Source organism: Panthera onca, chromosome A3, assembly GCF_046562875.1.
Source record: "Panthera onca isolate mPanOnc1 chromosome A3, mPanOnc1 haplotype 2, whole genome shotgun sequence".
Lineage (NCBI taxonomy): Eukaryota > Metazoa > Chordata > Mammalia > Carnivora > Felidae > Panthera > Panthera onca.
The window spans coordinates 51929806-51953584 of NC_138341.1; the positions used below are offsets into that span (position 1 = coordinate 51929806).

The following is a 23779-nucleotide window of genomic DNA, read 5'->3' on the forward strand; positions in this document are numbered from 1 at the left end:
GGCAGAGGCCTCAGTGTGCATGCTCAAAAGGGGGTATCTCGAAGGCTCTCTCCCTCCCCTGATGTTAAGATTGGCAAGTTTCCAAGGATGGCAGGGTCAAGAAGTTGGTCCTCCAGAGGGCAGGAGTTAGGAAAGCTCTAAATGGTGTTCTGAGGAAGGGATTCCAGCTGGGTGGGAGGGAGCACAGTCCCAAGGACTTCCTAGCCGAGACAGCTCCAAACGTGGGGCAAACACTCAGGTCTCCCCCAGCCCAGGTGGGACCTGGGCTCCCTTTACAACTCTGCTAAGCCTCACACAGGAGAGACTGGCAGCCAAGGTTTTCTGGCCTCTGGATTTCCTTCACTCAGGTGTTCAGGCTTATAAGGGACCGTAGGAGCTGAATGAGTTAATTTCTTTCTCATTTACAGGAGAAATCATGCCTTTTATAAAGGTTTCCCCAGACATTCCTAGTCATAATGACGTCCCCTACCACCTTCTTTTTCTTCCTTGCCTAAGCCCCTCCTGTTGTAGTTAAACCTCTGGGACAGAGTGATGAACTGGGCCAAAGGCCACAGAGGAAGAAAACATGGTTCCCATCTTTGAGGGCCCCCCGTCTGAGTGTTTCTGTCCTAAAGAGCCCCACAGCTTCTGGGAGAGACAGGCTATGCCTTCCTCAAAGGAAAAGGGCTGCAGCAGACAAATAATACAAAATAGAGCAGAAATCATAAACACATTTTATTTCTAAATAATTTTAAAACCACTGGCATTGTAGCAAATTGGAATATATTTCCAGAATCGACTCAAAGAGTTTTTTTTTTTTTTACAGCAACATATGAAAAACGTCATTTAAATATCCACCAGCAGCTGCACCACATGTTGGGCTCTTAGGAAAACACTTTCTTTCCTTTCATGAAAGTCCCTTGATTAATGTTCCACTTTTCTTTGACACTTTTTCCATAGTTTGGAAAAAAAAAAATCAAAGCCTGCACCATTATCTGGAAGAAAATTAAACTGATAAGATTTAATGTCTGCTATATTCTACAGTGGTAGGCAGAAAAATATCATTTAGGCCTGGGGCCAGATGCAAATGAACATTAAACGGAGGGTACATCCCTGCCTGACGCTTTTGGGAGGGGTGAGGCTGGGGCAGATGGGGGAGCAGAAAGGGCCCCAACTGGACAGCAGTGGGGAGGGGCTGGTGGGAAGGTTTGCAGGGCCCTCTGGAGGGAAAGCAGAGCAGGACTGAGCAGAGGTGATTTTCCCCAACTGCAGAGTCCCAGCGAGGGGAGGGGGCAGCCACAGGAAGGCCAGCAATGCCCACCTGCTGTGGGGCCTCTGGAGAAGCAGAGATTTTGTGAATGGGGACACCTGAGAAGGCAGCAGTCTGTCCGGGTCAGAGGAGAGAGAAGGAGTGGGAAGGAGGGAGGGGAAAGCAGCGAGAGGAGAAACTGTGCCAATAGAAGGCTAGGCAGATGGAGTAAGGGGAAATCACAGCGTGTCTGGCACAGCAGCTGATGCCATAATTTAAAGGTCAACTCAGTGGAAAAGGAAGGGAAAAGGGGGAGGGGGTGGTGCTGAAATGGCAGCCCGACACTCCCCTTCCTGTGCAGCCCTACTTGGCCTTTTCTCTTGACCTGATGTCCTCTGCATTCTGGGGTCCCCCTCTCCCTCTCCACACCATCCCCCTCCCCTGGCGTGGGCTCTGGAGGCTGCAGACCCAGCTCTGGCCCCCCTTTGTTACCTCACCAGAGTAGAAGCGACTTAAGCTTCCAGAACATTAGTTTCTTCATTCATAAAATGGGGATGGTAACACCTAATCTCCCTGGCTTATTGTAAAAGTTAAATTGTATAAGGGCATAAATGCTGGAAAAACTCACTAAAAAGTTGCAAATTTTTCTGGGCTTCTCTAAAGGAAGTGGCTTGAATTTGCCTTTGAGGAAAAAAGTGTCCCTTTGTTCTGGGAAGACCACCATTTGGGTAAATAAAAACTAGTAGCCATCATTGGCCCTAAGGCACCCCCCTGTCCTTGGAGATAACCGGTCACCCTTAGACTGAAGGGCTGGAAGGATGACATTGGCTCACTTCCTGCTTTCCTGATGTCTTTACCTAGTTGGTTTTGTAAATCGGTGTATCTTTTAGCAGAATCCACCTCCCCACCATCTCCAACTCAGCTGGCTGGGTTTCTTCTTAAGGAGGAATGTTACTGTTCTCTGCATGGATTTGGGCTGCCTGGTGCCTATAAATTATGGCAAGTTCTTGGGAAGCTATGGAGGTTTTTCTTGGAATGGTTTTTTGCCAGAGGGCTGGAGAGGAAACCCCATGGGCTACAGGAAAGACTTACAGGCGTGGGTTTCAGCTCAGGCTGGGGGAGCTGTCTAAAGTAACTGGACAGGCCCACAGACTTCCTACTGTGGTGCTATTAAATGATACAAAGCCCAAACTGGATCGATATGGAGTTATTCCAGGCAAGGGCCGGGAGACAAGCCCACACTGCCTGTTGTCTTTGGTGTGACAGAGTGCTGGGCAGTCTCGAGGCATTCTTGTGTTCCTGGGACTGAAGGTGCTGGGGCAGCTCCAGATGCTGAGCTAGAGTGCCCTAGTCACATGGAATTGGCCCAACAGCTGACTGGAGCCCCACTGGCCCCTCACTTCCCTTCCATTATCCCCAGCCGTTCAGTGATTCTGATTTAAAGTTTTAGCCCAGCCTCTACTTATATGGTAGAGGTTTTCCTGCTCGCCTACCAAGGCAATGGCTTTGAAAGGCTTCAACCAGAGAGTCGATGGATGTGGTCACAGTGGTGTGGCTGGTGATGGGGAAGATGGAGGGTCCTCCTTCAGAGACCCCATCACCGGAGCTGCAGGCAGGCAGCCAAGTTCCAAGCCAAGATACTATGGGAGTGAACCCTTCTCCTGGTCTCTCAGATGTGATAAAGTCCTCCTCTCCTTTGGACTGACAGTGACCAGGACATTTCAGCCTAGAGCAGATTTGCTCCTAGGCTGAGCTGTCCAGATAGATGGTGGAAGGGGCCCTGGCCTGATGGCAGGCAAGGATAGAATTGCTTCGCTTCCTGGCTTTCCTCTGTCTTTCCCTGTCCAAGGTCCCTTCTCCTTCCTAGCAATGACTGCTGCTCTCTGTTAAAAGCTGGGGACCGTTGAGCACGGAGATCTCAGGTTCACCCTGAAGACACAGGAGGGGAGGGTAAGAATGTTCAGGAAGAGATGCTCAAGGTGGGTCACTGCAGGGAGACGAGGATGGGCCTTGACCTAGACCTTGTCCCTGGTGCCCACCTTATGCCTGGCCGGCTGCAAGGAAACTCTAACTCAAGGGTCTTTGCCAGCCACAGGGCCGGCACAAGGAAGTCCCTGCAAACGGAAGACACTCCCGTTGTCCACTTGAGGGCTGCAAAGAACCTTGGGGAGGGCGGCACACCTTCACAGTAACCACCAGGGGGCTCTAGGGGATGCTATGGGAGCTGCTGCTAGAGGAGAGGCTTCAGTGACCTCTGGCCTGGCCTGTAGCCCCAGAGCAGATGACAGAACTTAAAATCAACCAGCAGATGGTGAGCTCCCTATCTCCACAGGTAAGTGATGGAGGTTGATGGAGTTGTCCTCCAACAGGGGAATCTCTTTCTCATGCAAAGGGTTGACATGGGCCCACCCTTCTCCAGGATCCTGTCGATGTGGCCTGGGGCAAACCGACACTGTGTTCCCATTAGCTGACCTGCACACACAGTACTCTGCCACCAGCCATCCAGGGGACAGTGAAGGCTAAAACCAACCAAGACCCTGAAAGACAAACCAAGTTTCATCCAGAGTCTCAATCTAGCCAAATGTAGTTGTTGGCAATTCCTTGCAGATAATTAAGGAGACAGTTCACATTTGCCTAAAATAACTAAAGAACCGAAGGAATAAAACCATTAGTTCCAGGGCCAAGGAGGCCTGTAGGTTATGATGTGTCAACTGGCCATTGCCCTGAGGGCAGGGGCAGCCTTTTCCCCTTTGGGAGAGAGGCTTCTCCAGGGCAGGGTCTCTGTCCCCGGCTGGACCCCACCCACCTCATTGGCCAGGAAATGCTCTGGCACTGTTTGAGAGCCCTGCTGGCTGGGGCTCCTGAGAGGGGTCACGGCTGTGAACACTGCACCCCTACGGTGGCCCAGGTGAAGGACAGCCCACACCAGCCCCCAGCTCTCAGCAGCATCTGGTCCTCTCTGTGCAGCCTGACCCTAGGGCCACGACAGAACGTTATCCCACCCAGGGTGTCTGGCACCCAGTGTGGCTACCAGCTCTTCTCTGGTCAGCATTTCCAAGAGCTAGATGCTTCCAGAACACAAGCCTCCTCTCCAACCTCTGTTTCCTTCCCAGAGCCATCTCCCCAGCTCCCTGGGGTCCCCAATGCTAACTGAAGCTGCCTCTCTGTGCCACTCTCTGTTTGACTCCTGCCAGCTGCTTGGACCACACTTCAGCCTGGGTTATACCATGTGCCAGGCCTGCTCTGGGCACTGGGGACGAAGAAGTGGGCTGCTGTCCATGGACTTCTCATTCAGGCTGATGACAGCCTCAAGAATTCTCTTGGGGCTTTGCTTTCCAGAGACCTGTCCTAGGTCACAGACCCTGGCAGAGTCCAAAGACTATGGCTGAGTGCTGGCTGTTGGGGCAAGGAGGGACAATGAAAAGCAAGCTTGTCTGGAACAGGGCTGTCAGACTGCTTAGAGTGTCGGCCAGGAAGCTGGGAAGCAGAGTGAGAAGGAAGAGGATGCACCAGCTGCCAGGCTGGGCTCTGGGCTGTCTCTCGAAGTCTGGTTGGGTTCAGAGAGGAGGCATTTTGATCAAACTCGTGCTGAACTAAGCGAGCCTCACATCTGGGCTCTAGCCCACAACCCAGCACTCACTCACTCACGTACTCATGCACCCAATCCTCAGTTTCCTCCTCTGAAAAGTGTAAGGATGTCCTCTCCCCCTGTCCTCTTACAGGAATGTAGTGTGGGTCATAGGAGATCTAAAAGCCATTATGAGTGTAAAAGATGTTCTTCTCCAGCTCACACTTACATGCCTTCGGGACAGGGAGCTCACCACCTCTCAGGTGAAAGCTGAGTGCGTTGAGTGAGTGCTGTCACTGAGCAGCTCACCCAAAGTGCACCAGGAAACCAGAGAAAGAAGGACTGATAGAGGTCATGGCTTCACTCGGAGACATGACTCCATTAAAATCAAGACCAGGAGTGGACAAAGGACAGACCCCAGAAAGCCAGAAGGTGATGCTCTCTGCCTTTGGAGATTTCCCTGAACAACATTCTCAAACCTGCCCAAACACCTCCCTGGCCTTGACCTGCTTTACCCTTGTCCAATGGCATCTGCACATATGCTCAGCTCTGGGGCCCCATCACTCACTCTGAAGCCACACATCTGAAAAGCTGAATGGATTCTGCGTGGTGAGCAATGGCTGTGCATCCTCCACCCCATCTCAGGAGACAAACCCCTGAGAGTTTGAGGAAGAGCCCTCTGGGAGCGCGGGCATTTGGGGCAGCCCAGGGGACTAGGATGAGAAGCAGGCGGCAAAGGCAGGCAGCTGGTTCAGACCCGTGGCAGGAAGTCCCAACCAAGATTCATCCTGGAAAAATGCAACTAATGCTGCACAGCTGGGGCCACTAATCAGAAACACAGGCCCAGAGGTGGCAGCAGGGACAGGCCCAGAGGGCAGGGCCGACAGCGAGGTGATAATTGGCAGCAAACTCTAGGTCCGTCTCCCCACCCTCTCCGGCTGGCTGCCGCTTGGAGACTACAGTCTGAAAGGGGCAGCTCTCCCCTGCCCTGTCTGCCTGGAGGGGGATGCACAGCTCATTCATGGCCCGAATATCAGCTTAAACAATAGCTGAAGCCTTGGCCTAGTCTCCAGAGGCTGGAGCCAGGAGTGTTGACCTTCACCTCTGGAGTCCCCTTCCCAGGTGAAAGCCCTTCCCAAACCCTTGGGGCCTGAGTCCCTTCTCCCCGCACAGACTGGCATCAGGAGAAGTTCTGAGATGAGCCTTTCAGCCCTCAGTGGGCTCCCTCTCCAACTGGACACAGGCTCTGTTCCCTGGGAAAGGTATGAATAGGGAGGGTTCTGGGGGTGATGTTATGTATGGGCAGAGAGGTGAAGGATTGGGCTGGGCCACAACCCCTGAGAGTGCCATGTCTTTTTTGTTCCTTTTAATTTTTATTTAAATTTGAGTTAGTTAACATACAGTGTAATATTGGTTTCAGGAACAGAACTCAGTGATTCATCACTTACATACAACACCCAGTGCTCATCACCAGAAGTGCCCTCCTTAATCCCCGTCGCCCATCTAGCCCATCCCCTACCCACCTCCCTCCAACCACCCTGTTTATTCTCTATAGTTAAGACTCTCTTACGGTTTCTTTCCCTCTGAGAGTGCCATTTCACTGAGCTCATGAAGCACTTATTAAGCTCCTGCTGTTAGCTGCATGCCAGGCACTGGCTTATAAGGTAAATGTTTGCATTCTGTGTCCTCAAGAGGCTCACAGTCTAATTGGAGAGAAACAAGGAAAGAGACGTCAGCAGAGGTCAGGGCAATGACAGGACAGTCTCTGAGCACAGAGGGGTAGAGAGAGGCACTGCCCAGGAATAGGATACAGGGGCTGCCCACTGGGATCCTCCAGAACCCACCCCTCCAGGGTGCTCTACTGGATCTCATCCCCCCTCTACCCCTTCCCCAAGCTTTCCTCTACCCTCAGCTATATTGGGCTCTAGGTGAGCCCCCAGAGCTACAGAGATGGCTGGCCATCCCTGGGAAGATGGAGAGCCTTCTGCGGGGGAGAAGAAACCAGGTCCTGCAGACCTCACACCTCACACCTCCCTCACTCCAGCCCAGACAAATCTTCTGCTGCCGCCCTGGGTCATGGAGCCCCTGGGGGGTTTGCCCAGGTGACAGCAGAGTCCCTCTATCCTCAGGATGAGCCTCAGGCCCTTCAACTTTTCTCAGGCTGTCACTAGCTTGCATTTGCTGGCAGCTCCTCCTGTGGGTAGGACCCTTTCTTTCACTACTCAAACCTTTTCAAGAGGCATCCTGAGGAGGCAGAAGTCCTCTGAGCCTCCTGAACACCCTGATGAAGGCAGCAGGCCGGCAGCAACCTGCCCCTCCCCAACCTTTTCACAAGCCCTACTCCCCTCCCCTGTCAACCCACGCTGTGCCTACAGAATTGACTCTGAAGTGTCAGACTTGGTGTCCAGCTTCCCCTCACGAGTTAAAGAAAGCATGGGAGGAGTGAGGCAGGGGTCTTTGGTGGAGGTTTGAGAAATGGAAGCAGGGATGGGAGGAAAGAAGGGGGATCCAGAGGCCATACTGGAGGAAGGGGGGTTGGGCATGGCCTCCGGAAGCTGAATGGAAGAAGCAGGGGTCAGAGGTGTGGGAGTAGGAGAGGCTAGGAGGAACCCAACGGCAGTGGCTGGAGCTGGGAGCTGCCGTGTTGGAGGTTTCCTTACTGCCTGACTATTTGCCATGGAATTTCCCGGCCTAATAAAGAAGAATTTAAATAGACCACAAGTTGCTTAATGTTGACTGTATAAATAATCCAAATCCCCAGCTCCCTTTGTTCCACAGGCTATTTGTGTCAAGAAAGAAAGGGGGTGGGGAGGGAATCCAACAGAAGTCACCGCCCCAGATCGCAGGGTTTGGGGACTCTCTGTTCTCCTCCATCAGGGCCCCAGGGAACAGGGGTTGAGGCCTGGGAGGGGGAGATTTGGGTTTCCCGGCCAAGCCTTCTGTTTGTGAGCGTGCACACACAGGCACGTAATCCCCACACAGACACACACATACACGTACACGTGCACATGTACACACGCAGCACATTACCCCCATGCTCACTCATGAGTATACGTACACACATACGCATACACCTGCCCACTCAGGCAGACTCTAGTCCACATGGGAAAATATGAGCACGTGTGCACCCCCAGAAACACACAGTGAGGTTCAGCCAGAGGCACCAGGTTCTGTCATGGGTCAGGTCCAGTCATTTCCCTGACCATTCTGCTGCTCAGCAACCCTAGGGCACATGGCTCAGAATAGGGGCCCTTGGGAATCCAGTTGGGTATCTGGCAGAGTAGCTTTGATCATACTGAGTCACCTCCAAAGAAGGTTCCTGTTGAAAACCAAGCATGACCACCACGTTCAGAGTCCTCCAGACCCCACTGCTAGCCAGTGACTAAGGACTCCATCCCCTCTGCCCACACATGCCTAGTCCTGCTATGTCCGCCTATGCTAAGACCTCAGAGGAGGTGGGGGAGACACAGATATCTTTCAAGGTCAAAACCTGGGCCAGCCTGGAAGTTTCTAACCCCTTAGTGATAGGCATGTCAGTAGGAGAGCAACTGGTACCACTCATTCTGCAGTACCCAAGAGAAAGAAGAAGGAAGAGGGAGAAAGGGAGGGGGGTGCAGTTAGGGCAGGGGAAGGCAGGGAAGGAGAGACGCAACAGGGTACCATGGGACTAACTTGTAGCTGCTTCTGCCTGGGGTCCATTCTGACTTCTCCATCCCTGTGCAGACCAGACTTAAATACTTTAGATTTCATTCTCGAAGGTGCTCCTGAGCACACCTGCACACACATCACGTGGAGCAGGGAAGAACGGGGTTGTAGGGGATATGGGGAGGTGGAGGGGGTGCCTGGCCTCACACTTATTTTCAGGTTGGTAATCCCTGTCCTAGTCCTAATTCTGCCTGCTCCCCAAACCCCAGATTTATCTTAGCCACAACTAAAGCATGCTCCCCACCCACCTGACTGCCCACAGGGGTACAGCTCAGACTGGAACAGTAACTGCCATTCTGTGTCCAACCCCAGATTCTGCAAGGCCACATGTCCTAAGAAACCAGTGTCAGGGACTGGCTGAAGCCCAAGACCAGGATATAGGAACTTTCTGGGGGTGAGATCAGGGCTCCTACCCCAGGAACCACAATTTAATCCCATGCTAAGAATTAGAGAGTGGAAAAACCACCCCAGATAACCCAGAATATATCAACAGGAAGGAATAAAGAATAGAAGAACCTCAAAAAATAAGGCTCTTGAGTACAGAGGAAGAAAAGCCCCCTGGGATAGAACTATCAGGAATGTTCATTCACAAATTCATCCATCCAGTCATCAAATACTCATTGAGTACCTACTACATGCGAGCACTGTGCTAGACCCTGTGTTTGTGGAATTACGTGTGTGTGTGCATGGATCTGGATTTAGGAATGACTCCCCCCCCCCTCCCCGCCACACACCCACCCACCACAAATAAACACAGACTAGAGCAAGATCCCAGAGCCACCCTCAGTCTCAGCCCCAATCCCAATCCCACCTTCCAGGACCAGCAGGGTTTGTAACTACTTCCCCTGAGCCAGCATTGGCCCCTGACTTCACAGGAAAGTCATAGGAGTCCCTACACCTTTGCAGCCTCGACAGACTATTCTTAGGTCTATTAAGCCCTATAACCATTTTGCATAATACCCACTTGCCTTATTTCTATAAAGCCCCCAGCCCAGTGCCTCCCCTGGTCCCCTTTTTGGGGGCTCCAGGAATGGAAAAGCACATTCTGCCAGTGTTTCCCTTTCTAGGATGGCTGGGAACTTGAGGTCTGGGGCTGCCAGCAGATGGTGTGCATCTTCCAAGCTGCCTGGGAGATGGACGAGAAGGGAAGCGGGGCTGTCCACACGCTCAGAATCTCTGGGCTGTCACCAGGTCCCCTTGATCCTCCTTCCAAGAAAGAAGGGGGAAAAACATGTCTTTCCGGGCCCTAATCCTCTCCACATGGGCGGGCACCATGAAGAGCCAGGGCCCTGCTGCAGGCACGCAGGCTGGCAGGAGCAATTGTCACTCTACCCAAGGACCCCTCCCCCTGACCTGCAGCTCTGTGACTGCAGAAGCTTCTGCTCGCCCTGCCCCACACTTCCAGAGTGTCCACACTGCCCACCTCCTACCCTCGGCCTGGCCTGACCCTGGCATCCCCTTGCATACTTCTGTCAAAGGGAAACTGAGGCAACACCAGCTGACAGACGCCTGGGTGGAAGAAGCCAGGCAAGAAGTGGTTTGTCCTAAGCTGAGGCAGCCCCCTGAACCTGAAGCCCTCCCAAGAGCATCACAGGCGAAGGTGCCCAGGAAAGCTTCCCTGGTGAGTATGGGACCCTTACAAATCTATGTAGTGCATCAAGAGGGGCTCACTCGCTCGCTTGCACCCCTGGACACTCAGAGCAGAACTCCAGGTGGCCCTCCTCTCAGTGGTGGATGACCCCTGGAGCTCCTTCCCTGAGGGGGCTCAGGTCTGGTGGAAACAAGAGCAGAAGAATGGAAGACCTCTCAGAATGGAACCCTGAAGGTCAGTAGGGGAGTTAGGGGGTCCCTCTGAGGAAGGTCTGTGTAGGAAGACTCTCCTCTAAGCCAACTCTGAATCCTTCCCAGCTGGGAGCCAGTGAAAGACCAGTTTGCATGGCCAATGTTGCAGCTTTCTTGCTCCAGCAAGATAGATCTTCTGCCTTTGCCATAGGCTGCAGGCTCTGAGTCTTGGCTCTTGCCATTGATCTGGGTCACATGGGCCCTGGCCCCCCACGGCAGGGTGTTAGTGACCTCTGGAAGCCAGCATGACAAGCACAGGCATGCAAAAACAGCGGATATGAGCCATACCCACAGTTGCAGCTCTTGGCAGCCCCACAGTGGGAAAAGGCCCACATCTCTGCCGTTCTAGCTCACTTGGGGCCTATCATGGATGCCCCACAAGCAGGACAACACAGCCTGGACCCTGAGGGCAGGGAGGAGCTGCCAGGAGACCAGAAGGCCAGGAGGGCCGGCCCTACTTTGATCTCGGGTGTCAAAGGCCAGGAAATGCAAGGAGGAGTACTTGCTGCCTGGTGTCCCTAGCAGGCACAGGCCCAAACCACTCCTGCTCTCCTCTGGCTAGCCTGGGTCCTAGCTGACTGGCCAAGGGCCCCAGGCAGGGGGTGGAAAGGCCACCCCCCCACCCCACCCCCATCCCCACCACCAGTCCCCAACCAATTCAACGCCAACTCTTTGAATAAGAGCTAATTCTGCTGATGTGGCATCTTCCTTTTATATTCCCCACCCTGTTTGTGTCTAGTTCCCCTCCAACCCCAACCCCACCCCCCACACCCTGCTGCCCCCCTGACTTTGATTGCCCCAGACATTTGCATGAAAACAGGAACTTTGTGCTCTGGGCTCCATCTGCTCCTGCTTATTTCTCACTTGGAGCTGCAATCCTTGGTCACACATGCCCCCTCCCCACACACTCACCCTCTTCTACGCAGCCTACCCCCGGTGTCAGGGACTGTGGGATTTCTGGTCCCTCAGGCAGGCTAGTGAGGCCTGAGACAGTGGCCTCCTATCTGGGCTCCCACTCACCTTCTGGGGGTCACAGACACAGTGGAACTGGAAAGGTCTGGAGCCTTAAGACTAGACTTCCCTCCTGGACAAGCCCCCACCCCCACCCACCCCATGCCTCTTTCAGTCCCAGAGGAATCTCCCCAACAACCCTGGGAAGAATTCAGGGAGTCCAGGAGGGCCTTCCAGACATCAGCAGCTTCTTGAATGAGGAGGCTGGGTATATACATCCCAGGATCTCTCTCCTTGAAAGGCCTTGGCCCTGAGGCCCAGCATCCAGGAGACACAAGCTTGACTAAACGCCATCTTGTGTTGCTTATAGGAATTAAAATGGACAGTACAAAGAAAACCATATTGTTAAATATATGAATAAAAATAGATAAGCCTCTCACAGGGTACTTATTACATGCCAGGCAGTAATGTAAGAATTTTACAAATATTACCCCATTTTTACAAATATGGCCTCACCTATCTTAGATAGATGCTATTATATAGAGATATAATCCTCTCTATACAAGTGGGGAACTGAGGTACAGACAAGTTAAGGAACTTGTTGTGGGTCACACAGCTGGTAAGAGTGACAGAGCCTGCCCTCCTCCATATTTGAAAAACAGTCAGTGCCCAATCAACCCTCTGAATCTCTGCCCATGCTTTGCTCTAGAAGATTCTTTTTGCTCTTCCTTCCTATCCTTCAAAGATCATTTCCAACTTCCTCAGGAAGCCTATGTGCTCTTTTGAAGATGAAGAAACTGAGACCCAGCAGTCACAGACTTTACGTTGAGATCTTACAGGGACTGGGATGCCTTCTAAAACTGAACTCTAGTTATCCAAAAGTGAGAAAACCTTTTTGTTGAGAGATTTTTCATTCCCAGTTGCCCCAAATCAGAAGCCCTCAGAGGCCAAGTGAGCAGGTCAGGAACTGGATTAACCAGTCAGTGTGCAGGGTAGGCAGCCAGGGCCCTCAGAGGAGGGGTCAGCACTGATGGGCCCCAATTCCTTCCTCTGAAGACTACACCACCCTCCCCCAGGCAGCGGTCAGTCCTACCCGTCCCCCCAAGGTTTCTACTTTTGACTTCTGCCAGCTTCTGCCCCCAGGCAGCACGTTGGCCATGCCAGAGCCCACATCAAGCCAGCAAACCAGAACTTGAGGGCTCTCTCTGGGCCTGTGCTGTCAGATGGGGGAGACAGGCACAGCCACATGGGCGTTGGGGGAGGACAACAGACCCCGGACTGGAGTGGAGGGAACCCGGAGTCTACTTCCGTCTCTGTATTGGACCAAGTCATTTCACCTTTCTGGGCCTCAGTTTTCCATTATGTAAAATAAAAAAGGAGGGCTCATCAACCCCTAAAATACTCTTCCAACCCATACTGGGTGAAAAAAAGAGAACAACTGCAAACAGACCAACCCACCTGGAATGGAAGTGAGAGAACACACAAAGGCCACATGTGTGTGTTCACAAAGTGGGTGCAGGAGTTCCTGGAGTGAGGAGAGGTGGCTCTGGAGGGCTTCCTGGGGGAAGCGAGCTGTGCACCCATATCTTGTATGAGGGGACAGAAACCAGCTCCACAATATGTAACTAGCCTTGCTGAGCAGAGCCTGGGGAGCAGGTGAGGGCCTGGTGCACCGAGAGAGGCAGGGGAGGGGGCCACCAGCCCACAGGAAGCCCCAGCTTGTTGTTGGGTAACTTCTCCTCCTGTTTTCTGGGAACAAGCTATTTGGAGAAGAGGGGGAGGGAGACCTTAAAGGCTTCCAGATGGGGGGCCCTTCTGTCCAGGCCTGCTGCTGTGCCGCCACAAAGTCTGTACAGCGCTTTCTAAGAATCTCAGCAAATGTGAGTGGGGTGGTTCTGGGACCGCCTTCTAAGCTATTCCCCTGCCTCTGCGATTCCCACCATCCCAGAGCTAATGGGGGCCATATCCTATCCCTTACCATTACTCTCTCTTGCTAAAAGGCTGCAGAGACAGAGTTGGGTCTCATCTCTGTTGCTCTCTTCCGCCCCCACCCCAAGATGGTCTTTCAGTGTCTTAGAATCCTGGCAACCCCTCTACCCACTTTGTGGGGTCCGTTTGCCCTGAAAGCAGGGGGCTGGAGAAAAGAGGCATCTCCCCAAGTGTGGGAAGGCCACTGGAAGTTCGAGAGAGAAGACAGAACAGAACAGCCCCAGGATGGTTGTGGAGAGAAGGGGCAGGGGCTGGGGTGAGGGGGAGCAGAAAGGCGCAGGGATTAGGTTCGCTGAGAGCAGAGCCACCCGCCACTCCCCCGGCAGTCTCTCTTGTGTGTGCAGCCAGGACTTGCTGTGCGGTGGGCTCCCACTCTTCTCCTGTGGTACCCTGAGGTTATTCTTGTGCTCAGAGACCTCTCTCTTTCCTCTCTCTTCCCCTCTGACCATCTTGGCCTTGATTCTGACTCCTGGCCAATCTCCACCATCAATTACTCCCTGAGGTGGGGTGTTAGGGACATGCAGCCCCATCTTGGAGCAGCTGGCCTCATCTGGGCCGCTCAGGACAGAGCCTTGGAGGGATCACAGAAAGCTTGGGGCATAGACATTGGTGTCAGGGCTCAGTCCCACAGACTCCTTAACCCCCTCTGTACCTGTTTGGGATTTGTTCACTGGCCTTCTGGTAGTGGGATGGGGTGGGGTGGCACAGGGTGGAGAGGGGGGCTAAGCAGTAAAAGGAAAGTTTGAGAGGAGGGCTCCACACCTGGGCCTCCAGGTCCTACCCCGGGAGAGGGAAGAAGGGAGCCCCCAGGCCTGGCTATGGCAATGGGCTGGAAAAATGCATCCCAATCCCATCGGGACTCTGGATTTCAGACGGAGCAGCAGGTTTCCCCCAAAGCTTACTGCTCCCCACACTGTTGCGACACAAGCCTGTGATGAGAAGGCATTTTTATGAATCAATCAGAAACATATGAAGTACACAACATAAGAATGAGGGACAGAAGAGCAGGGACAGGGAAGAGGGTAGACATGCAGAGCCAGAGGTATCCTATCAGGGCAGAGCAGTTCCCTGACTCGGTCTTCAGCTAGCCCTAGACCCAGCTGGGGCCACTGGGTCCCAACCATGGGGCTTTTCCTTAGAAGACTGAATGGAGTCTAAGGTCAAGGAGGACAAGGCTTGCTGGCCCTGCCGTGGCCCTACCTTGCCCTGAGAGCCTACGGAGATCTGAGCCTTAGCTCTAGGGTCCTACCTTGAATGAAAAGGAACATGAGGGATGGGCTCAGTAGGCACCCACCGTTAGACAGGGCCTGTCAAAAGTTGCCCAGAGAAGCCATCCCTGAATGAACGAGTGGTGCTCTCAGGCACAGTAGAGGATGGACTGATGTTGGGGGTGTGGGGCAGGGGAGCTCATAGGGAGTAGAAGAACCTGGCTGCTCCATAGGCCTCCTCCAGGCCTTGGCCCTTCCCAACAGATGATTCATGTTCAGATAGGGGCTGGTCATGGCTGGCACCACCTTGAGGCAGAAGGAACTAGAGGGGGCCCTGGTGTGTATGCTCCTAGCCTCTACCCCCAGTCTGTCTTGCAAGGCCTGCCTGGGCCATTCCACAGGTAGCACCTACTCCCCCAACCTCTCCCTATTCTGTAGAGGGGCCTCCTGGTGAGCCCCACCAGATGGTCCTTCCTTCAAGGGCAGGCCTTTGCTCCCTCTGCTGCTCCCACCACTGTGGAACTTCCTGAGAGGTGTCCTCTGGCCTCCTAGTGCTGGCCCTTTTCCAGTGCTCTCCCGCTGTCCTCACCCCTGCAGCTCCTGGCCCCTCAGCCTCGAATCTGCTCACTGTCCCTCACTCAACATCTGACTCCTTGGCCTACTTCTAGCTAAATCCCTCCTGGGCCAAACCCCCACTGTGCCACTGCCTTCTACTGTGCCACAGACAGGTCCCTGTCCCTCCGTTGCCTCAGTTTCCCCTTCAACAAGAGTTGGGACAGCAGAAACTCCCAGTCCCAGCAGGCTCCATGATTCTGAGTTCCATCGCAGGCAATTTGAGGGGCAAATGTATGCAGATGAATATGCAAATGGGCATCTCCAGGATTTATGGGTGGCCTTAATTCCAAGGGGAGGATGTTGGACAGGTGGGGGGGCATTTCAATGAGGCGGCCTCAGTCTGGCTGGGCCCACTAAATCCTGGCCGGTGTCAGCGCCGTAAAGCACTGTGATGAAGGGCAGACGGCCCGCGGAGGCTACGGTGATTTACAGCTGCTGGAGCCTCCTCCCGCGGCCGGGCAGGCAATCGCCGTGGGACAGGGACGGGGCAGGATTTATGTTGCTCGCTTCCCCACCCCGGAGGCGGTGGCAGGCAGTCTGGAGAACGGGAGAGCGGAGCGCCCAGGAAGGTGACTTTCACCTTCAGAGGCGGCACTTGGCTGGCAGAGAAGGGATGGCCGAAGGGGGCAGGAGAGGAGAGCACAGAGGGGCGTTTACAGCCTGACCCCTGCCCGGCCCCTAGCCACAGTGGTCTCCTCCAGGCGGCCTTCCTGCACTAACGTTGCCCCCTCACCCCAACCCACTGCCCCGGACTGCCACTTACCCCTGGGGCCCAACTTTCCAGGGCATGGCAAGGTTCAGGCCTGAAAGACTGGAGACAAGGGGGGTCTAGCGAGTTTCCTTGGCTGAACACAGCTCTCCTTAAGCCTAACCTCACTCACTCTCTTATGCTGGAAAGAGAAATGACAGTCCACTCTGATCTATTTTAGGTAGCCAAAAAAAAAAAGGAAGTTGATCTCCCTCAACTTCACCTTCCTGAAAGGTGCTTGCGTGTTCTCTCCCTTCTGATCCCCCCTTGTCTCCAGCAGGTAAATGCCCTGGGGTGGGGCACTTGGGGCTGCAAGCTCCCCTACACACAGAATTCAACTCCTGAGGTCGCTGGTAAGCTGAATTTTGAAAAGGTAACAGTGTTTCTCCAGTGACTCACCAGAATCTCTCAGAAATGACCGATGTGTCACTCAACCAGGGAGCCCTACTGTGTGCAGGTGCTAAGGCATGAGAGACAGAAGCTTCAGAAGCAAAATTCTCCTCGTTGTCAGGGCTGCCCAGCCCCTAGCTCTGAGGGCCTCTGCCTCCTGGCCCACCCCAGCTTCCCCATAAACAAACTTTATGTGTCCTGTTCTCATAATTAAAGGAACTGGGCCAAAAGTCCTCAGGTAAAGAAAGGCTCCTTTTGAGGATATAAACACATAAATCAAAAGGCCTGGTTCCATTGCGTTGTTCATCTACTGGGCTGACTGTTTTGAGCTGGGGCCGTCTCCCTCAAGTTCATTTTAGGTAAATGTGTCCCGGCCTACCGTCCGTTTGGGCCGAGCAAGCAGAGATGCTTCCCTGACCAAAGGCTTCACCTCAGAAACCCAGCAACATTTCAGACCATGCTGGAGTCCTACAATTTTGTCTCTAGCTCCTCAGGACTTCTCTGCTCTGGCCATATTTCCTGAGGCACCCGAATATTTTGTGCCTCTCTTATCTCTCCCCAAACAAAGACCAGACCCAGTTATTGTAAATGCTGTTGTCTCAAGCACGTCTCTGTGATACTGAATTATTCCCAAGAACAAGAGTATGAATGCAAGCAGGGTTCTCTGAGTCCATACAGATGCCAAACTCCAAAGACATTTCTTCCAGTGGGATTTGACCTGGAGATTTGTGCTTAAGGTCTCAGAGACTCAAGGTGCTGGTGGTGGTGGGTAGGGAAGTCACCAGAATGAGTGAGAGGGCTGCAGGGAGGAGGTGAACACACACAAGGTCCCACTGACAAATACATTCACTCTTACTCTCACCTTCAGGGTCCTTTTGTGAGAATTTGTGGGACAAATGCGAAGAACTGTGCAATTTGTGTGCTGCCAAAGCCTCCCTGTCTAGGGAACAACAGCATCAAAATGCAGTTCCCAGCACCCTGGCCCAGGCCTGAATCACCCCAGAAAAAGGGGCACTTTCACCTTAATTCATGCGAAGACACCACATAGACAAACAGCATCCGTGGTGCCAGGCACTGTGAAAGTATGTTTACTTCATTTAATCTCAACAAAGGTAGATGTGATATCCCTGTTTTACAGGCGAAGAACTGGAAGATGGCAAGGGTCAAGTACTTTGCCAAGCTCACAGGGCTGATAAGCAATGGCAGTGAGATTGAAACAGCATGATGCATTCCCTAACCCAACTTCTTCCTTCTTGGTTCACTCCCTGCCTGCACCCTCAGCTCCAGCTCTGTCCCTTTACTCTGGCTCCTGCAACCCACCAGACCTCAGCCCTAATCGAAGAAGATTAACAATACCAAGTGTTGGCAAATGGGCGGTTGGAGGGAACGTAAAATGGGACAAGTACTTTGGAAAACTATTTGTGAGTCTGTTCCCAACTTAAACATATACCGACTATATGATTCAGCCATTCCACTCCGAGACATATACCCAAGAGAAATGAAATAATATGTCTATATAAAGACGTGTGCGTGAATGTGGCTGGGAAGAAAGGAAGGGAGGGGCATACAGGGGCAGGAGGGGGCTGGAGAGATAGGCCTACTCCTGGGCTGCCTTACTTCACTCCATTCCTCCTCAATCCAAGTCAAAAGCTCTTGGGGTCCTAAGCCAACATCGTCGGAGCCAACGTGAGTGAAGGGGGAAGCCACCTGAGGTCTGGGAAGTGCTCAGAGGGCCTGCTGGTGACTGTGCCCCAGCTCTGGGCTTTCTGTTGGGAGTGGAGCAGGGTCCCCACCAGTGGGAAGGGCTGGGCTGGCATGAGGGGTAAGGATGGGAGAGAGGGTGGAGTGGCGCAGGCCTAAGTGGAAAGTAGCAAAGCCAGGAATGAGGCAGACGGAGGAATTAAGGCCAACCGGGCTTAAAAGCTCACACAGTGCCTATTAGCCGAAGGGCTACAGTATGGCAGCTCTGTGGGAGCCCAAAATTCACCCGTGCCACTGAGATGAGATGCTTATTAAGGGCTCCAGCTGGGTAAGAAACCCAGGCTGGCTGGATTTGCCCCTTGGAATGGGTAGCACCAACTTCTAGGCTGAAAGTTATAGGGAACTGATGCTGGGTGGGCAGGCAAGAGTCTGACTCCCTTCCCAGCTAGGCTACGCCCCACCACCCCAACTTCTACCCCGTGCTGGCTCTGAGCCTGAAGACTGGAGAACACAGGAAACCCTTCCCCTGCTGGCAATGAAAGTCTGTAGGTCCCACTCTGGTAGCTGGGAGTGGGCAGAGCTGAACTACCCTCAGGAGCCCCTGGAGGTGGCCCCCTCCTCACCCCTCCTCCTTCTGCCCATGCCCCTGGTTCCCTACTTCTATGTCTGCTCTCTGCTGGGATGGAAGCCTCACATCTTCTGCCCCCCAGCACTCTGCCCTGGTTGCCCTTGGCAGCAGCCAGGGTGGAAGACCAGGCTGTCCATAGCCCCAAGAGAAAAGACAGTGCCACGGGCTAGTTTCATGCATCCTCAAAATGGCATTAGCTCAACTGGGGGAGATTGGAAGCAGGGAGGGCACACTGATTCCCTTCCCTGAGGCTGATGTTCACGATCAGTTTGGAGTTACATCTGTCACTTGAAGCATTAAAGTGCCTTCCAAAGTCAATCAGGATCACTTACCTTTCCCACCTACCATTTTGGACAACTTAGGTCAGCAAGGGGAGTCCAGTATCTGCTGGCTTGGCTGTCCTGCCAGGGGAGCACAGAGGAGCAGGACTCCTTGCTGCGGCCAGGACACTGCCCTGACCCCACCCCTGCCCACCCCAACTTGAAGCTAATCTCCTTCATTCTGCGCTAGGACTCCCATGCCACTCACCACACTTCCCACGTGAAAGTACACAGTTCTCAGGTCCAGTTTACGGGGTTTTGCCCCTTGTTTTCAAAAGCAATTTCTCTCTTTGTCCCAAATGTCACTTCCACTGACCAGTTCAGGCCTGCACAACTTCTGATCAGAGCTCTCACAGTCCCCCCACTCCCCCACCTGGCTGAGGTCGGCCTGCTTTCCCCCACCCCCTAACTCCTCCCTCCCACCAGTACAGCTGCTCAGGAGAACCATCCACCTACTATGTGTCTGGGACCACAGGAACTGGAGGCAAGGACAGGTCTGTCTTCCGGTGCAGAAGATGGATGTGAACCATCTAGTGCAGCAGAATTATCCTGCAGTGCAGGGCATGCCCCAGGGGCAGTCTGGGTCCCAGAGTCATGGAGCACATCTGGGAGACTGCATTTATGGAGTACTGGAAGAGGACTAGAGCTCTGCTAGAAAACAGTGGTGTTCTCAGTAGTAAACAGCCTGTGCAAAGGCTCAGAGGCTGATTATCAAGGTCTTCTGTGCCCTGATCACACTTACTTATTGTGCTGGTCAAGCTCTTATGTCTGTATGTGACAAAAAGACCACCTCAGACTGACTTAGACAACAAAAGGAATGTGTTGACTTTTAACCCAAACTCAACAGATTGAGCCAGAGAAGCTCGACCCAGCAGCTTAATGGACATTACCAGAGTTTCGGTTTCTCTCTATGTCTTTCTTCTAATATTACCTTCGTAAGGTGACCCTCCAGCACCTTCCAAATCTCCCTTTCTATGTAACAGTGACAGGCCTCCCGATGCCACCCTTCTCTATGCCAAAAACATACACACCTTCCCTTCCCTTCCTTTCCCTTCCCTTCCCTTCCCTTCCCTTCCCTTCCCTTCCCTTCCCTTTCTTGCTGGGACTTTACTCACTCAGAATTACAAATCTTTCCTTGAAGCTCATTGGCTAGGACTTGGTCAAATCTCCATCTCTGAACCAATCAGTGAGATCCAGAGAATATGATTCTCTCATCGGCTCAGGCCAAGTCATCGCTCCACCCACCCTTGACTGTATAGGTGAAGCGTGGGCACAAAGAATCTGGTAGCCAGGAGTACCAAGATGGACACAGGGCTGGAGAAGGCACCTGTCCTATGCATGACTGTAGGCTGAGAGGGTCATCTGGGGTTTGCTTCAAACCAAGTAACAAGTCTTGAAAAGGGAGACTGGGAGAAAATGGTGGGCCCCCAACTTCTCCCTACTTTCCTTTCTCCTGATTTACCTATTCCATATTAGTTAAGCTGGAAAGAGAGCGTTAGCTCTCAGCAGTGCAATTTTCATCCCTATATCATCCCTATATGGAACAATCATGTGTGTGGGGGTGGGTGGAGGAGAGAGGGAAAGTGGGAGAGGGGGAGAAAGAGAGGAGAGGGAAGCAGAGCTAAAGGGAGAGAGGACTGTAGGTATATAGTCTCCAAATCTTCATTGCTGGTGTCATCTTTCTTTGGAATACAGGGAAGTGTGGGGATTGAAAACCCTTACTTCCAAATACGAAACAGTCATAGCCAAGAAAAAAAGTACACAGAAAATGTGATGCTGACCTTGAACCCAATGAATGTGGCTCTCTCTGGGAGGCTGAGGCACCTTCTGTGGTTCCATGGCCAGTGTGTACCTGGAAAGGAATGGGGCTGTGACTTTGGGGACCTGTTTTGCCCGGGGCAAGGCCAGCCCTTCTCCCCCAAGGAAGCTACAGCCCCAGCCTCTGGCATTTCCTGGGACAGCCCGAGGTGGGTGGGATAGTCTGCAAGGGTCTCAAGCCTTCAGTTCCACAAATCATCCTGTTTTAATGCAAATGGCAATTGCCAAGAGTACAGCATGTTTTCCTGTGTCAGCAGCTCAGTGACTAATGTCCCAAGATAAATGGCTTGGCTTTGCCTTGTTTAGAGTGATTCTGTAATCTTTCCCTCCTTTCTGCTGAGGGGACTCCCCAGATCCTTCCCAAGTGCACTCCAAGGCTGAGGAAGCCTGGGCATCAGGGCCACCAGCTGTGCTGGGGTCATTCCATGTGCAGTGAGAGGCAGGAGCAGGTGAGAACCTGGGCTGAACAAGTCTGGAGCGGACTGGCCATTAGTCCTCAGCAAATGACTGGGGAAGAGCTGAGAACAAGCTCTACATTCCGGCCAGTGTGGAGCTCGGGTTGGAGGGAGGATCCAGAGCACCCAGGACTACGGGGGAGAAATTTGGGTCCTGGGATAGAGACAGAGAAGAATGGGCAAGTAGGACAAGGGAGAGGTCCAATGCCATCTTGTGCCATGTGGGTATTCCTAAACAGCCAGAGATGGGGAGCGGTTATTTTTATTTGTTTACTTTTTGACCAGTGAAGATTTAGGGTTTGGGGAATCTTGGTCCTAGCACCTACTGTCTGTGGCATCTTGGGTGGTATTGTTCTCATTTTACAGATGAGGAAATGGAGGCTTACAGTAGCTAAGCAATTTGCCCAAAGTTCCACATGTAGCTCATGGCAGCCTTCAAACCTAAACCAGGACAGTCTAGCTTCAAAGTCAATAGTGTTGAATGAAGCAGCAATTGGGAGAATAGATCTCCCCAGGTACCTGGTGACTTCTGACCACCCACCTGAAACCCCAGCTCCTCACCCTTCCAGAAATGCATCCTTGCTTAACCATAGTGCAAATGTTGTGGTTTATATTTCCACCCTTCTGCCTTCTGAACACATTTCCCAGTCCCCTTGTGGATGGTGGACCATGTGATGTGCATGACTTTCAGGCCAGAGCATTTCACTGTCAGTGTCAAGCCCTCCAGAGCTCTCCCTTTGTCACAGCAGCAGGCACTGTTCTGAATTGCTGCTCCATCAGCCTGGGTCCCACATAAGGACATCACGGACAGGACCCCAACCAACTCACAGTGGACAATGGAACATGAGTGAGAAATTAGTCTTTACTGCTCCAAACCACTGGGATTTGAGGTGTGTTACTGCAATTAAACTTATCCCCTCCGGACTGATAGTCTCCCCTGTCTGGGAGGAGGGAGCAGATGAATTCTTGTAGATGTACACAGCCATGTTCAGCAGAGAGGAAAGACAGGAAACCCATTTCCATCAGCCACACCATCCTGTTTCAGAGAGGCCAAGTGGGACAGAGAGAAATGAGCATCGGGGGGAAGCAAGGATTCCGAGAGCCCCGAGCCAGAGAGCTTTCAGACTGCAGGGTCACCTGGCCTCTCTGAGGTCAGGACGGCAGGGTCAGGGAAGTCTATTTCACACAACCCAGATCCAGATGGCTGGAGCCCGGAGCTGTCTAGGCCTCATGCAAGAGAAGGAGCTGAGGTGCCCCTGCACCAAGCATTACCAGGACCTCTCAAAGTAGTGGATGGGAACAGATTCAGTTGGGCATCTTTGAAGACAGGTCCAGGGCACTGGTGCCCAGTTACCTGAGTGCAGACTCCCTTCTCCAGGCAAACCTTGTGGGCGGTTGACAGGGTCCTTCGTGGGTATGAGCCCTGGAACACAGACTGCTGCAGCAGGGACGGGGCTGCAACACAGGGGAAGAAGTCTCCTGGAAGTGGGTCTGAGCCCAGTGGAGAGTGTGGGCACTAACCCTTCCCTTGGGTTGTCTTCCCCTCCTTTGGCATAAGTTTGCCCATCTCCCATTTCTGAAAGACAGCTGCAGGGGAAGCAGGTAGACTATAAATTAGCCCCTTTGGATCTGCTGGTTCTGAAGCTGCATTTGAATTGGGAGAGACCCTGGAAGCTGATCCTTACAGGGGACACCTGTAGAAGAGGGAGGGGACGGTGTAGACTTTCCCATAAGTGGCAGCTGCCTGATTGGTGTGATAGAGGGGTGCTTCAGGCCATAAGTGACCTCCAAATATCTTTCCACCACTTCCCTCTTTCCCTGTGGTCAGGGCTAGCCTTTACTCACTCTTTACCTGACATCTCTTGCCTCCCAGTTCCTCAAAACTACCTCCCCGCCTCCCAAATATGCCTGAAAGATCTCATCAGCCTTCTTTCACAATGTGCTGAGTTCTTTCCAGAAGACCTTGGAAAGGCTCTGCTGCTTTCTGGAGAGGTGGTGAATAGTGGAGCCCCTCTCCCCCAGCCACGACTGGCAATCTGGAAACTGCCTTGGAAGCAAACACTGATAATACAACTGCCTCTTATTGTATCCTCAGCAGAAATGTGCACAGTCAACAGCCCAGCCTTTGAGATGAGACGAATCTGGGTTTCATTCCTAACTCTGCCATGTGCCAGATGTGTGAACTCGAGCCAGGGCTTCAATTCTGTCAGCCTCAGTGTCTTCATCTGTGAAATGGTGATAACATTAGTCCCCACACTATGATAGCACTCATACAAGGGTACAACAGGCTGAAAGAAGACACAGCCCTTAGCACAGGGTCTGTCTGACATGAAGCATGTATATGTGCTTAATAAATGATATTTTAGGATTAGTGTGCTCTCCTGGGTGGGCAAGAAGCAGAGAGGCTCTTACAAGTCTCAACAAGAAAGCAGTGAGTTTGCCCGACTCAAAAAGGCAGGAAGAGGGCTAGGGAACCATGCAAGGGGCCCAGGCAACAATACCCTAGAAGCATGATCAGCAGCAGCAGCACCCAAATATTCAGCACCCTGATGCCAGAGCCCACAGACACAGAGGAGGCTCCAGACCCCAGAAGTTCCCCCAACCAGCAGGTCT

At 52.8% G+C, this 23779-nt stretch overlaps 1 long non-coding RNA gene across 1 annotated transcript in view; it reads right to left on the bottom strand.

The window, feature by feature from the left end:
* Window positions 1–23779, bottom strand: part of LOC132694538 (uncharacterized) — a 165660-nt gene that overhangs the window by 91484 nt on the left and 50397 nt on the right. The window contains exon 2 of the long non-coding RNA XR_009617351.3: window positions 20675–20745. This is a non-coding gene — a long non-coding RNA (uncharacterized LOC132694538). The remainder of the gene's footprint in view (window positions 1–20674; window positions 20746–23779) is intronic.